General features: G+C 42.0%; 1 protein-coding gene across 1 annotated transcript in view; it reads left to right on the forward strand.

Moving 5' to 3' along the window:
- The window catches only part of minar1 (membrane integral NOTCH2 associated receptor 1), a 63,662-nt gene that overhangs the window by 13,973 nt on the left and 34,755 nt on the right, over window positions 1–14,934 (forward strand). The window lies entirely within an intron of this gene.

Here is a 14,934-nt window from a genome sequence, read left to right on the forward strand (position 1 = left end):
GCTCTGCTTAGATTAGCTCAGTTTCTCCATTGACTATCCCCTTCTGGAAATATTTAGTCATTGTCTTTTTATCAACCATGGCAAATTGACCCTAAGAGCTGTGAATATTTGGATAAGAGAAGTCCTGCCTCCTTACTGTTTTCTGTAATCCCTTTAGAATCTGCAAATTTGTAATCAATGCTAAGCAAACATGAAGTGTGTATCTGAACAGTCTGTTTCCCAATACAATCATTACTTTTCCATCTTTACCAATAACCTTTCTCAAGCCCATCCATTCTCAAAGCCGCTCTCCCTTACAATAAATCATATTTATATGATTGAAACTGGTTTCCAGTGGAAACCTTATATCTGAAGACTCAGTGCACTCTTTCTGAAATTTGGGCTGAGTGAAAGTCTTTCTTCCTGCGTGCAGTGCATTCAAATTCTCTGAAAAAAGTACAACTAGTTGTAGCCACTTCCCAAGCTTGTGATAAACAAATGGATAAAGATTAGCCTAGGAGAATGAATAGCTGCTATTGGGAACTATTAGTAGCTGACATTGTGTTGTGCGTGCCATCAGCCCATGTGATGACAAAGCCTGCTGTGTGGGGCTGGGGGAAAGCATGGGGAAAGGTGTTTAAGCCCTAAAATTGTTGAACTCATTAACTCCATACTGTAACAGACAAAATGATTAAGAAAATTTTTACAGATGAGCCAAACTGTACATTACTATCAGAATTAGCGAGGGCAGTCTGTGCTAAGAGTTTGTGGCAGATGTTTGAAGTATAAGTACAAGTCCATACCAGTTAGTCTTTGGTAGGAATCATAATGTCTAGAACAATCGATAGTGAGGTAGGAGGTGTTACACCTTTTATGATTGAATGGGAAGGTGCCACATGGTGTGGCGTGGTGTTGGGAATAGATGATGGGTGGACCAGGGTGTCTCAGAGAGAATAATCTCTCTGAAATGCCGACAAAGGAGGAGAGAAGAATATTTATCTGGTGGTGGTTGGGGGTGGTGAAAATAGTGGCTTATGATCTTTTGGATGTGGTTGCTGGTCAGGTGGGAAATGAGGCCTAGGAGTACCCCATCGGTATTGTGGGAGGGAAGAGAAGGGGTGAGGACAGAAGTGCCATAAATGGACTGGACATTGCTAAGGACCCTGTCCACGACAGTAATGGAGAACCCTCAATTATAGAAGATGGCATCATCAAAACAGATCTGAAAAGTTTGGAAAAGCTTGGAGAATGGGATAGCATATTTACAGAAAGCATGGTGTGATGATGTATAGTCAGTGGGTTTGTTATAGATATCAATGGTCAGCCTATCCCCAGAAATAGAAAGAAGAGGGAAAGGGAGGAGCCAGAGATAGACTAGGTGAAGGTGAGAGTAGGGTGGAAATTGGAAGCAAAACCAATAATTTTTTCCTACTCCTTTTTCCTGAAAGAAGTCACTAGACTCAAAATATTATCTCTGCTTTGTCTCTACAGAAACTGCCAGACCTGCTGAGTTTCTCCAGCTATTTCTGTTTTTGTTTCATATTTCGAGCACCCATAGCTCTGTGTTGTTTGTAAGAGAAAGAATGTGTTAGGGATTAATCTACTGCTCAGGACAATCATAACCAGCAGACGGGAGATGGGCCTAGCAGCATGGTCCACACAGAGATTAGTGACAACTATTTCCAATATGCATTGCACAATTAAGCTCTTCATGAGGACTCCTGTGTAACAGTGGTAGTGTCCTGACCTATGGGTCAAAAAGTTAAGATTAAAGTCTAACATGTCCTGAAAAGACTGATGAAAAATATCTACAAAGTAGAAGACCGCCACAGGCATGTAATCAAATCTTTGAGCACATTGATTTAAATTTTAAAAAACTGCAAAGGATTTAGGAAAGCATCTGCAGTTATATTTTTGACAAAAATGCTAAAGCTCTTCATAATGTTAAGATACCATCTCACTAATCAGTAAGACCTTGAATATTATGTCTGGAAGAGAGTAGCTCCAAATATTGATCAGTAAATCAGAGAGATAACAGGGTGACTGCCTGGAAAGAAATGTGTACAACAATGTCACAAGGCTGCCTTGACATATTGAACAGATGAAATGAGCAGAGTCCTCTTGCATTGCATCAATGGAGGTTGCTGACTCCTCCAACCTTTCTTCAAAGCTAAACCCTCCCATACCAGGCAACATCCCGGTAATTTATTTTTCCTGTACCCTCTCCAAAGCATCCTCATCGTTCTGGTAGTGTGGTGACCAGAACTGTACACAAATTGGATTTAGATGATGGAATTTGAATCATGACCCCAAAGCATTAGCCTTAGGGTTCTGGATTATATGATGAGTGGCATTACACTTCATCACAATCTATTGGCATAAAAAGCTGAGTCAAGGGAAGTTTGTAAAGGCTATTTACATGGCAGGCTAGGAGTCCCAGGTTGGTCAATACCCTTTCTTCCCAGGTTTGCTTTTCTTATTTGTGAAAAAAATAGAACAGGCAACACCATCAGCTTCATTTCTGAGGAAGAGTCAAGAAATCACATTATTCTCCTTCCTCACTCTAAATACAAGGTTGCCACTCTGTCTGGGCTTAATTCTGGAGGATTTACCACAATTACAACCTCCTATCCCCAAGCCCATGTTCCCATGCCATTGGTCATTGAATGTGTCCATTCATGTGATACCAATCAGAAAGTGATTCAACTCCATGAACTGATTGGATGATTTGTAGGTTTACAACAAGCAGTCTTTTCTTTACAGGTTCAGCAATTTTCTGGCTAACAAAAAAAATATTGGAAAGGGAGGCTTGGGGACCGCTTTGCAGAACACCTATGCTCAGTTCTCACTAAACAACTGCACCGCCCAGTAACAAACCGTTTCAACTCCCCTTCCCATTCCGCAGACTACATGTCCATCCTCGGCCTCCTGCAGTGCCGCAACAATGCTACCCGAAGATTGCAGGAACAGCAACTCATATTCTGCTTGCGAACACTGCAGCCCAATGATATCAATGTGGACTTCACAAGCTTCAAAATCTCTCCTTCCCCCGCTGCATCCCAAAACCAGCCCAGCTCGTCCCTGCCTCCCTAACCTGTCCTTCCTCCCACTGATCCCCTCCTCCCACCTCAAGCTCCACCTCCATTTCCTACATACTAACCTCATCCTGCCCTCTTGACCTGTCCATACTCCCTGGACTGACCTATCTCCTCCCTACCTCCCCACCTACACTCACCTTTACTGGCTCCATCCCCACCTCTTTGACCGGTCTGTCTCCTCACCACCTATCTTCTCGTCTATCCATCTTCTATCCACCTCCCCCTCGCTCCCTATTTATTTCAGGGCCCCCTTCCCCTCCCCTTTTCTGAAGAAGGGTCTCAGCCTGAAACGTCAGCTTTCCTGCTCCTCTGATGCTGCTTGGCTTGCAGTGTTCATCCAGTTCTATGCCTTGTTATCTCAGATTCTCCAACATCTGCAGTTCCTACTATCTATTGGAAAGGGAGTGTTTTGTTTTGTAATCCCTCTATTCTTTTTGTCCTGGACAGTGATCTCCAGTTTCTGGAGATGCCAAGGCAATTCCATAAACCTCGTTGGAAGCTCAACAAAAAATGATCTCTCCAATACGTTTGTAGAAAGAAACAGCCTGCATTTATACAACACCTCTCTCATTCTCAGTACTTTGCATCCAATCAATTATGACTGAACTGGGGGCACTGCTGTCACGTGGCCAAACTTGAAATTTACTCAGAAAACAGGGGTCAGTTTGATCCAAGGGCAGAAAGTGTGGAACGTTCACAGTTATGCTGATGCAAAACCCATTTACATGTCCAATGTCCAATTCACTGGTGAAATGTGAGCATGTAACAGGCACTCTGGTACAGCTTGCCAATAACAGGAGAGCAGGAAATTGGCTGTGCTTGCAAGAGTCATCTGACATCAACAGGGCAGGGATTGAATTTAAGGTAAAAGTGAGTGGGATTCGGGTTAACAAATGGGGATTGGGCATTAGATGTGCCAGAGCCAGATGCTTTTAATGAATACTTGTCTTCACAAAAGCCAATATCAATGCAGATATTGCAGGAAAGGAGATGGAGCATGCAATGTTGAATGGGGAAAAGAAACCAGTGTTTCCTGGGGTGGAAAATCATGAGGCCATAATTAAAATGTATTCCAGGACATGAAGAGAAACAAAGAAGTAAATAGTATAGGTTAAGGCCATTATTTTTCAATCTCTCTGACACCAGACATGGGGCTGAAGGACTAGAGAACTGCTATTTTTGCACAACTATTTTACAAGGTCTGAAGGTTAGCCTGAGTAATTACAAACCATTCCACCGTACTTCAGCAGCGAGCAAATCAGGAGAATGTTCTATGAAATTGGATTTAATATTCATAACGGCATGATTTAATCAAGGATAGTTGGCACAAACTTGTTAAGCTAAAGTCATGTCTGGCTCAATTGGATTTTATGAGCAGGGAACTAGGTGAGGGGTGTCAATGAGGTTGGTGCATTTGAAGTAGGCTACATGGATTTTAGCAAATCTCATGGCCAGGCCTCACAGTCAGACTGGTCTGAAAATTGAAAGCTCATACACCCCAAAGGTAAGTAGATAACCTGTGAAAACAATGTTTGGCATCTTATTTTTGTTACAAAATCTCCCTTGGGATGGCAATAAATCTTTTTAATGGCTGCGTATGAACAAGCACTCTCAACAACTTAACATTCATTGCCTTGATGTTAAGTGATAATTTATTCAGGATATCTTGCCAAAGAGCTGAATTTTTAGATGAAGCTATGTAAAATGATGAACTGATGCAGAACTGCACCGAGCAACTCTCTATGTTAAGTCAAACCAAACAGTTTCCTCTGGGTTTCACATTTTAAAAAATCAAACAAATGAGATGACAGGTTTAGATTGAGCAAGGGTCTATTCACTTTGAAATACATGGCAACGTGTCACATTCACAAACTCACAAGGGGAAATTGAATAGGACGATATGCTTATAAAGGTGCAAAGAAGAAGAGTGGGCTTATATTCACATGTAACCATAGCACAGGTAAGATGGGAGACATGACCTGTTTCATACACATTTATAATTACAATGTGAAATTACAATATTATAAATTGTGTAATTTATAATTACAATTCTATGTAATGTGTAAGATTTATTATGTAACTAAATGCAATCTTTGGTCTAACATCTTATTAATAACCCATCAGAAGTTTCGTCATCATTTTAGTTTTGTCGGCAAGCTTAGTTGGAGGTAATTCATGGTTGGATCTTAGGCATATTTGCAGATTTCATTTTGTACTAAAATGCTGCTCCATTCAATGAGTGAGCAGCATCTGTATAGCTGTGAGAGAGGGAGCAATAAATAGATTAGTTGTGTGAGTTGCTTGAAAAGTACATGGTTTGATTTGAAATTGACGATGTTTTGTTTGAATAGAAGTGATTAAAGGGAGAATAGATGGATAGATCAATATTATTCAAGCTATGAGGAGATGGAATACAGTAGGTAGAAGGACATTGGTCCCAGTGGCTTTGCAGATAAGGTGATATCTTGGAAGAGATTTAGGACAAAATAAAGGAAAAAAATGCAGTGAATCGTGAGATTGTGAAATGGCTGACCAAACGTAATAGTTGAAGTAAAGACTATGGCATGATTTAAGAATATGATAGGCAGGATAGGGATAAAGGGTGAGGGGAACAAAATGAGCAGATGGAATTTAAATAATGTTTGTGTTTGGAATAAACAACTAGATAGAATTGTTTGGCCTATTAATCATGGTAGTTACACGTATCATTCACTTGAGTGTATTGGTTGAAACATTTCATGGGTTCAACAAGTTTGGCATCAATGAATAAACCAGTTGTAGTTTACATACCTTCATGAACATGCTTGAAATTCAAATTAAGCAAAGATGAGAGTTAGATGAAATGAAGCTTTATAATTAAATTGAAACTGGGCAACTTATAATGGGGTTCTAATAGTGTTGTATTGAAAGTTAAAACCAAATCTAATTATTACTATTTAAACTTCACACTTAATTATTGTTTTAATGAGGAATGCACTGTTAAGAATGTTGGTGGAAGCAAATTCAACAAGAGCTTTCTTAGACTTGGATATTGACAGAAAAAGGAAACATTCCAAAGTTACAGGGGAAAGCAAGGAAGTAGGGAATGAAATAATTCTACAGAGGCCAGTATTTCATCTCTAAGTCACCCTTTATTTATATGTGCATAGTACTTGACCTTGTTGCAATCATTATATCCCTCCTCCTCTAAGCCCAGAAACATAGGCCTGTCTTTTCCTGGCATTTTCGCACCAGGTCCAGTTCCTCCAACTCAGCCTTGGATACAGGCAGCATGTGACAGACAGTATCAGAGATAATGGGAACTGCAGATGCTGGAGAATCCAAGATAATAAAGTGTCAAGCTGGATGAACACAGCAGGCCAAGCAGCATCTCAGGAGCACAAAAGCTGACGTTTCGGGCCTAGACCCTAGAGGGGGATGGGGTGAGGGTTCTGGAATAAATAGGGAGAGAGGGGGAGGCGGACCGAAGATGGAGAGAAAAGAAGATAGGTGGAGAGGAGAGTATAGGTGGGGAGGTAGGGAGGGGATAGGTCAGTCCAGGGAAGACAGACAGGTCAAGGAGGTGAGATGAGGTTAGTAGGTAGGAAATGGAGGTGCGGCTTGGGGTGGGAGGAAGGGATGGGTGAGAGGAAGAACAAGTTAGGGAAGTAGAGACAGGCTGGGCTGGTTTTGGGATGCAGTGGGGGGAGGGGAAGAGCTGGGCTGGTTTGGGGATGCGGTGGGGGAAGGGGAGATTTTGAAGCTGGTGAAGTCCACATTGATACCATTGGGCTTCAGGGTTCCCAAGCGGAATATGAGTTGCTGTTCCTGCAACCTTCGGGTGGCATCATTGTGGCACTGCAGGAGGCCCACGATGGGCATGTCATCTAAAGAATGGGGGGGGGGAGTTGAAATGGTTCGCGACTGGGAGGTGCAGTTGTTTACTGTGAACCGAGCGGAGGTGTTCTGCAAAGCGGTCTCCAAGCCTCCGCTTGGTTTCCCCAATGTAGAGGAAGCCACACCGGGTACAATGGATGCAGTATACCACATTGGCAGATGTGCAGGTGAGCCTCTGCTTAATATGGAAAGTCATCTTGGGGCCTGGGATGGAGGTGAAAGAGGAGGTGTGGGGGCAAGTGTAGCACTTCCTGCGGTTGCAGAGGAAGGTGCCGGTTGTGGTGGGGTTGGAGGGCAGTGTGGTGCGAACATGTGGAGTGAGATTAGTTTCCCTGTGAGTTATGTTTCATCAAACCTTGTTCGGTTAAACAAAGTTTCCAGAAAAAGTAATAGGACAGAGAGTTTGGAAAGAGTCAGGAATCTAACTTCAGGCACAGCAGATAAGAGAACAACTGAGGGAAGGGGCCAGTCAACGCAGGGCAGTGAGCTTTGTACTTAAATGCACACAATATATTAGGTTGTAGCATTGATTGAAATTAGCAAGTATGATGTTATTGGAATCACAGAGATGAGGCTGCAATGGGATCAGGACTAGAAACCAAATATCTACTTTATACATCCTATTGCAAAGACAGGTATGAGGGTGGGGGAATAACCTTGTGTGTAAGAAATGAAGTCAAATTGATAGCAGAAAACAACAAAGGCTCAGAAGGCATAGGACCGGTTTGTGCAGAGTTGAGGAACCACAAAAGGAAAACATCTCTGATGGGAGTTACACATAGGCCCCCAACTGTAGTCAGGATGTGAGGAAGTAAATAAATCAGGAGATAGAAAAGGCAGGTAAGAAAGGCGCTACTACAATAATCGCGGGGGACTTCAATATGCAGGTGGTCTGGAAAAATCAAGCTGGCAGCATATCCCAAGAAAAAAGATTTTGGAGCAGCTTGTGGTCGAGCCGAATAGAGAACAGGCAGCTTTGGATTTGGTGATGTTTCATGAGTCAGACTTGATTAAGGAGCTTAAGAGGAAGAAATTCTAGGGGCAGTGACAATAATATGATGGAATTCACCCTTCAGTTTGAGAGGGAGAATTTGGAATCAGGTGTAATGGTATTACAATTGAGTAAAAGTAAAGTAACTACAAAGACAGAAGGGAGGATCTGGCCAGAGTTAATTGGAAGGGGAACCAAGCAGGGAAGACTGAGGACCATCAATGGCAAGTGTTTATGGGGGTAATTTGGGAGGCACAGCAGAAATTTATCCCAAGGAAGAAGAAAGGGGAGGACAAGGCAAGCATGGCTGACAAGGGAAGTCAGAGACAGGATAAAAACAAAAGTAAAAGCCTACAACATGATGAAGGTAAGTGGGAAGCCAGAGGATTGTGAAGTGTTCAGAAAACAACCATAAATTGCAATCAGTGGGAGAAGAAGAAATATGACTGCAAACTTCCTGGTAACATCAAATAAGATCTTAAGAGTTATTTTTAGATATATACAAGGTAAGGGAGAGGCAACAGTGAACATTGGACTGCTGGAAAATGAGTCTGTGGAAACAGTAATGGGGAACAAAGAAATGATGGAGGAACTTAATAGGTACTTTACATCAGTTTTACCAGTGTAAGACACCAGCAACATACCAAACGTCAGAGGTGAGTCTAGTGGCTATAACTGAAGAGAAGATTCTGAGGAAGCTGAAGGTCTGAAGATGGATAAAAACACCTGGACCAGATAGGCTCCACTGCAGTCTTCTGAAAGAGATAGGAGGAGATTTGGAGGCATCTGTGGTGATCTTTCAGGGATCACTGGAGTCAGGGAGAGCCCCAGAGGACTGCAAAATGTCTAATGTGACACCCTTATTTTAAGAAGCGAGGGAGGTAGAAAAGGGGAAATTATAGGCCGGTTAGCTTGGCCTCAGTTTCTAATAAGATTTTAGAGCAGGTTGTTAAGTATGAGATTGTGGAGTATTTGGAAGTGTGTGGTAAAAAGAGCTGAGTCAGCACAGCTTCATCTAGGGGAGGTCGTGCCTGACAAAACTGTAAGAATTTTCTGATGAGATTACAATCAAGTTAGACAGAGGACAGCCAGTGGACATGATCTATTTGGATTCCCACACAGGAGGCTGCCAAAAAAGGTATGAGAACATAATGTTAGGGGCAAGGTGCTGGCATGGAAAGAGCATTGGCTGTCTGGCAAAATCTTGGAAATAAAGGGGTCTTTTTCAAAATGGCAGCCGATGACTAGTGGAACAACAAGGGTCAGTATTGGGAGCACAACTACTCATATTATACACTAACAATCTGAATGAAGGAACAGGTTCAGTTAGCAGTTAGAAAGGCAATGTTAACATTCGTTTCAAGGGGACTATAATACAAATGTAGGATATAATGCTGAGGCTGTATAAGGCTCTGGCCAGACTGCATTTGGAACATTGTGAGTTTTTTGGGCCCCGTACCTAAGAAAGGATGTGCTGGTGTTGGAGGGTGCCCAGAAGAGGCTCATAAAAATGATCCAGGAAATGACGGGCTTAACATATGATGAGTGGTTGAGAACTGTGTGTCTGAACTTGATGGGAATTTAGAAGGATGGGGGCTGGGATTTCATTGAATACTGAAAGGCCTGGTTTGAGTGGACATGGAGAAGATGTTTTCTTTGATAGGAGAGACTAGGGCCTGAGGGAAAAGCCTCAGGGTTAAGGGGTGACCCTTTAGAACTGAGATGAGGAACAATTTCTTCACTGGTGAATCTGCGGAACTCATTGCCACAGAAGACTGTGAAGGTCAAGTCATTTGAGCGTTTTTAAGACAGTGAAAGATAGGTTCTTATTTAGTAAGGGGATCAAGGATTAAAAGAGAGAAGGCAGGAGAATGGGGTTGAAAAACATACCTGCTATAATCAAATGGTGGAGCAGACTCAATGGGTTGATGATCTAATTCAGCTCCTATACCTTATGGTCTTATGAACACAATGAGTAAAACATGTATTCTGAGGAAGATATCCTAAACTATACTGAACTATCTTTCTCATTATTCGTTCCTGGTATTTGCTTCATGAGTATCCTGCTGTGCCTTAGTTATATCTCACATAAAAATAATTTTAACAATTCATTTTAGCCAGAGAATAGTAGCCTTCTACTATAGATCCCATTGATGATCGTGGAAATGTTCATTAGTTATACTTTTGACAAATTTTTGACAAATTTTGACAGGAATTTATTTGAATTGTTCCCAATCCAACACTATAATCTACTCGAAACAAGTGTTTTCGCTGCATTTCAGGTGATAATTTCCTTCTGTAATAGATCTGGAGAAAATGCCATGCTTATCCTGCATGAATTTCAGAACAGACAACACAATACAGAGTAAAGGATTACAATAACTGTCTGTCCCAAGGATTGGGATTTCATTCAAGACCCATAATAAGAGCATAATTTTAACATATAGGAAATCCGGCTTTGCAAACATCCCTAATACAGTGAATGTAAGTTATAAAACATACCAAACTATAACAAATCTGATGGCTCCAACAAAATAGCAACAAGAATATCATTATATTTTTCACCTAACTTTGTTGCTACATGCAACACTCTTCCCACTGGCCCTGGCAGAAGCTGTCATAATTTTTTAATTGTTCAATTGACGAACAAGAAGTAAGCCCCAGGAACTCTCAGTTTTGAACCCTTGTCACCGTAATGCAATGATACATCAGATTAAAGTGGAAGAGTGCTGCCTGCTGGGAACACAGGTCATTATCATTAAATTTGGTTTCAGGTCAGCACTGTACTCGAACACTGAAATCTGGTACATGCTGAAATCAGCTTTCTGTCCCACAGCACCATCTGAAACTCAGCAGTGCCTGGACATGAATGTGTAATAAGTGTTACAGGTCACAGACAAACCATTATGACTGATTTAACAGCGGATTGGATAAGAGATTTTAAAACATTTTGAAGATTTGGAGTTACCTGAGTAAAGTTCACAAACTTAATCTCTAGTTTAGTCATTGAAATCTGCATTTGCACCCAGCCAGACATAATCAAACAGGAATACAAAGAGTCCATTCAGTCCCTTTAAATTATCCCATTATTTAATGGTATCACTGCTGACTTGCATCTCATCTTCATTCATCTCCTTTGCACATATCTCTGGTACCCTCACAAGCAGAATTCTATCGTTCCCAACCTTAGAAAGCATCTATTGATTCTTTGCAGTTGACAGCTCCATATACTAGGTATTTTCTACTGGGTTAGGTTGCTGCCTGATTGACCTCCCACATGGCCCAGCACTCATTTTTAGATGATGCTTCCATATTCTGCATTAGCCCAATAAATGAAATAGTTTCTGTCTTATCTGTCAAAACATTTGACAGTTTTAAACACCTCAATTAGATTAACTGACAGGAGTATTCCAGGCTTAGAAAAATCCCAAACATTTTGAATTACTTCTGGCTGTTGACCCCACTACAGTCCTGTGCTGTTTCCCGTGCGTGGTCTTACAGGAGGCAACCAGTTAAGAACCCCATCATATTAAGGACAGCAGGCAAGATCCAGAGTGGGGAGAAGTGATGCCTGTGGACTTTGGCCCCTGGCCTTGTTCCCATGGGAATGGAGAGAGGGAAGGGAACATCAGGTACCACAGTGACACCCAACATAGAAGTACCCTTTTCCTAAAAGTTCAACCAGTCAATGGCTACCTGCCTCTGGACGATCCCATCAGTGAGTCCCTGTTTCTTGCACAAAACTCATGATTCATTTGCTACTGAAGTGCTTGAAGAAGAAGCAGATTGGAGGCATGGCTGTTAAAAGATGGAGGACAGATCTCTCTGCCCTGACAATTGACACCTTTGCAGAATACAAATACAGAATTGCGAGATTCATCATCAGGTCATTACTGTGCTGACCACACAGACATCTTGAAATATTGCTCTAGCTGCTTAAGCAGATCGATAACATATCTGAACAGGTTAATTAAAAACAACTACATAGAAGAGGGAGAGGACATAGCCATTCAACCTCTTCAAACTGCTCTGGTACTGAATTAGATTCTATATTATCTGTATCTATATTCTGCAGTGCTGCTTTGATGTTTTAAAAATTACTTAATGGGATTTGGAAATTAATGACAATGCCAGAATTTAAAATCCATGATTAAATGTCCTTGAGAAGGTGGTGGTGAGTTTCCATGTTAGTTGGTTGCAATCCATTTAGTGTGGGTACACTTAAAGTGATGTTAGGGAGGAAAATACAGGGTTTTGGCTCAGCAGTCATGAAGGGACAGGTATATAATGTGGAATCTTACAGGGGTCTAAGGGCTTTTGACAAATGTGTGGCAGAATCAGGCAACAAGTGCGATGAGACCTGCCTCAACATTGGGAGCAACTCACTCCATCTTTTATACTTCTCACAAGTGGCATGGCAAGATTCTCACAGGCAGTGAGGCAAATGACAGTTGTTACTACTTGCTAAGTGTGGCCCTGAGACATGTTCCTCTCTTCATAAGGTCCGGGGAGCTGAATGACAGGCAACACATCACCTGTCTTGATTCTTTCTGCCTTGTTATGGTCTGTTTTCCTCCTGGAATAAGAGAGAGGCAGGTGTTGAGGTGAATCACAGCCAGTCAGGAAGATGTTGCAGGCAATAGTGAGGCTGGTAGAACTTAAGGCTTTGTGGGAGGTGGGTATAGTAGAGATAGAATGCAAGTGAAGTTAATGAGACAAGATAATGGATCTTACACTGGTGGAATGAGAAAACATAGATCTTCGACCTACAGTGCTGGACATTCCTCCAGACACTGAGTCTGCTGAGATGGAAACCTTGGACCAGGCTGGCAGAATCTGGGCTCGTGCTCTCCACTGCTGGTCCGAGGGGAGGAGGCCCCACCTCTGTACCACCCTATCCAGCAGGACGTGCAGGTGTTTCCCCCTGTTTGCCATGTCAGGAATTATGCAGGGCACCTCCAGACTGACAGTGCTCATCCAGGTGTACAACAGGCTTTTGAAGTTGACATGGGTGCCAGGAATGTTGTTGAATTCCGCGGCATTTGCCGATTGGCATGTTGGTCGAGGATTGTGGTAAATATGTGGCAGAAATCAGATGTGAGAGATACCTAAGGGTGTGGTAGGCTAATAATGAGGCAACCTTGAGAAGATATGGTGAGGTCTCATGTTGACAAACTTGCTGAAAAACCCTGATGTAATCTGACCTGGCCAGAAAGCATAAGACTCACCCCATAGTAACAATTCAGGATGGTGTGTGGTGAAGCAGGGAGGTTTTAATTGTTGGTGTTCCCAAAGATCTGTTGATCTTGTCCTTCTGTGTGGTAAATGTCACAGATCTGGGAGGTAATTTCAAAGAAACCTTGGGGAATTGTTGAAATTGTTGAAATTGTAGATGGTGCCACTGGACATTAGTGTGGGAAGGGAATTTATGTTGAAGCTGGTGAATATGGTGCTAAACAATTGACTTTGCTTCATCTTGGATGGTGTTGAATGTTGTTGGAGCTGTACCCATCCAGGCAGGTGAGGAGGATTCCATTGCACTCCTTGTTCCTTATAGACAGTGGGAAGGGTTCCATAACCTTTAACATGCTTAACGAATAAAATAGCATCAATTGCAATTTTGAAATTGTAAATTAACCCCCAGTCTCAAAATATTTTGTTACAAGAGAGGTGCTGCACTTGGGCAGGACAGACAAAGCAAGGGAATATGTGAAGAACGGTAGAAGCTCAGGAGGCATGAAGGATCAGAATGACTTTGGTGTTCACGTACACTGGTCCCTTAAGATATCAGGACAGGTGGATAAAGTGGTTAAGAAAGAATATGGGATACTTGTCTTTATTGTCTGAGGCAAAGCGTTTAAGAGCTGGGAGGTGATGCTGGTACTGTATCAATCTTTACAGCTTCAAAGCATATAAAGTATTGTGTGCAGTTCTGGAATCCGTATTGTAGGAGGGATGTGACTGCACTAGCAATGATGTCGAGGAGATTTACCAGGATGTTGCCTAGGCTGGAGAGATTTAGTTAGGAAGAGAGATTAGACAATATCGGGAATGGTTCTGAATAGGTTCTGAAGACGGATCACTAAATCTGAAACGCTGGAGCTGATTTCAGTCCACAAATGCTGCCAGACCAGCTGATTTTTTCCAGCAATTTCTGTTTACATTTCTGATTTACAGCATCCGCAGTTCTTTCAGTTTGGACAGAATGGCATTATTTTCCTCAGAACAGAGGAGACTGAGGGGAACACGATTGAGATTTATAAAATTGCGGGGGGCAGTGATGGAGTACGGAGGAAGGAAATGTTCCCCCATTGGAGGTATCAATGACCAGGAGCATAAGATTAAAGGCAAGGGGCAGGGGGTTTAGAGGGGATGTGAGGGTTTCTTTTTCTCCCAAAGAGTGTTGGGAATTTGGAACTCAATGCCTGTAAGGGTGGAAGGGGCAGAAATCTTCATAACTTTCAGAAGTATTGTATACCTGGAGTCACATGTAGGTCAGTCAGGGTAAGGATCGCAAATTTCCTTCACCAAAGGATGTCAATGAGCCAAATGAGGTTTTAAGACAATTGACAATAGATGTCATTGTCACCACTACTGAGGTTAATTTTATATTCCAGTTTTATTGCTTGAATTTCTCTTCCACCAGCTCCAGTGATAGGATTTGACCAAATGGAGCCTGGGCTCCGGGATTACTAGTGCACTGCTGTGATCTTGATAGATTTCAACATGTTGAATAATTCGGGCTCACCACAATTAAGAAACAGGTCAGAATGCATTGCAAGGCTTTGTTGGCACACACCGCCACTTCAAGAAATACCATACAATGCGCTCAAAAATATTAAACCCCAACCTAGTGTAGCTGGTTGAAAATTTTCTCTGTTGTCTCCATCGGGCTGATAAGACTCAGGTTAAGACACCCGAGAGAAAAAAATGTTCAGGCATTTCTTTTGGTCTGTTGGTGTTTATATGAAAGAACTGATTTCATTTGAA

This window comes from Stegostoma tigrinum, chromosome 33, assembly GCF_030684315.1.
Source record: "Stegostoma tigrinum isolate sSteTig4 chromosome 33, sSteTig4.hap1, whole genome shotgun sequence".
In the NCBI taxonomy this organism is placed as follows: domain Eukaryota; kingdom Metazoa; phylum Chordata; class Chondrichthyes; order Orectolobiformes; family Stegostomatidae; genus Stegostoma; species Stegostoma tigrinum.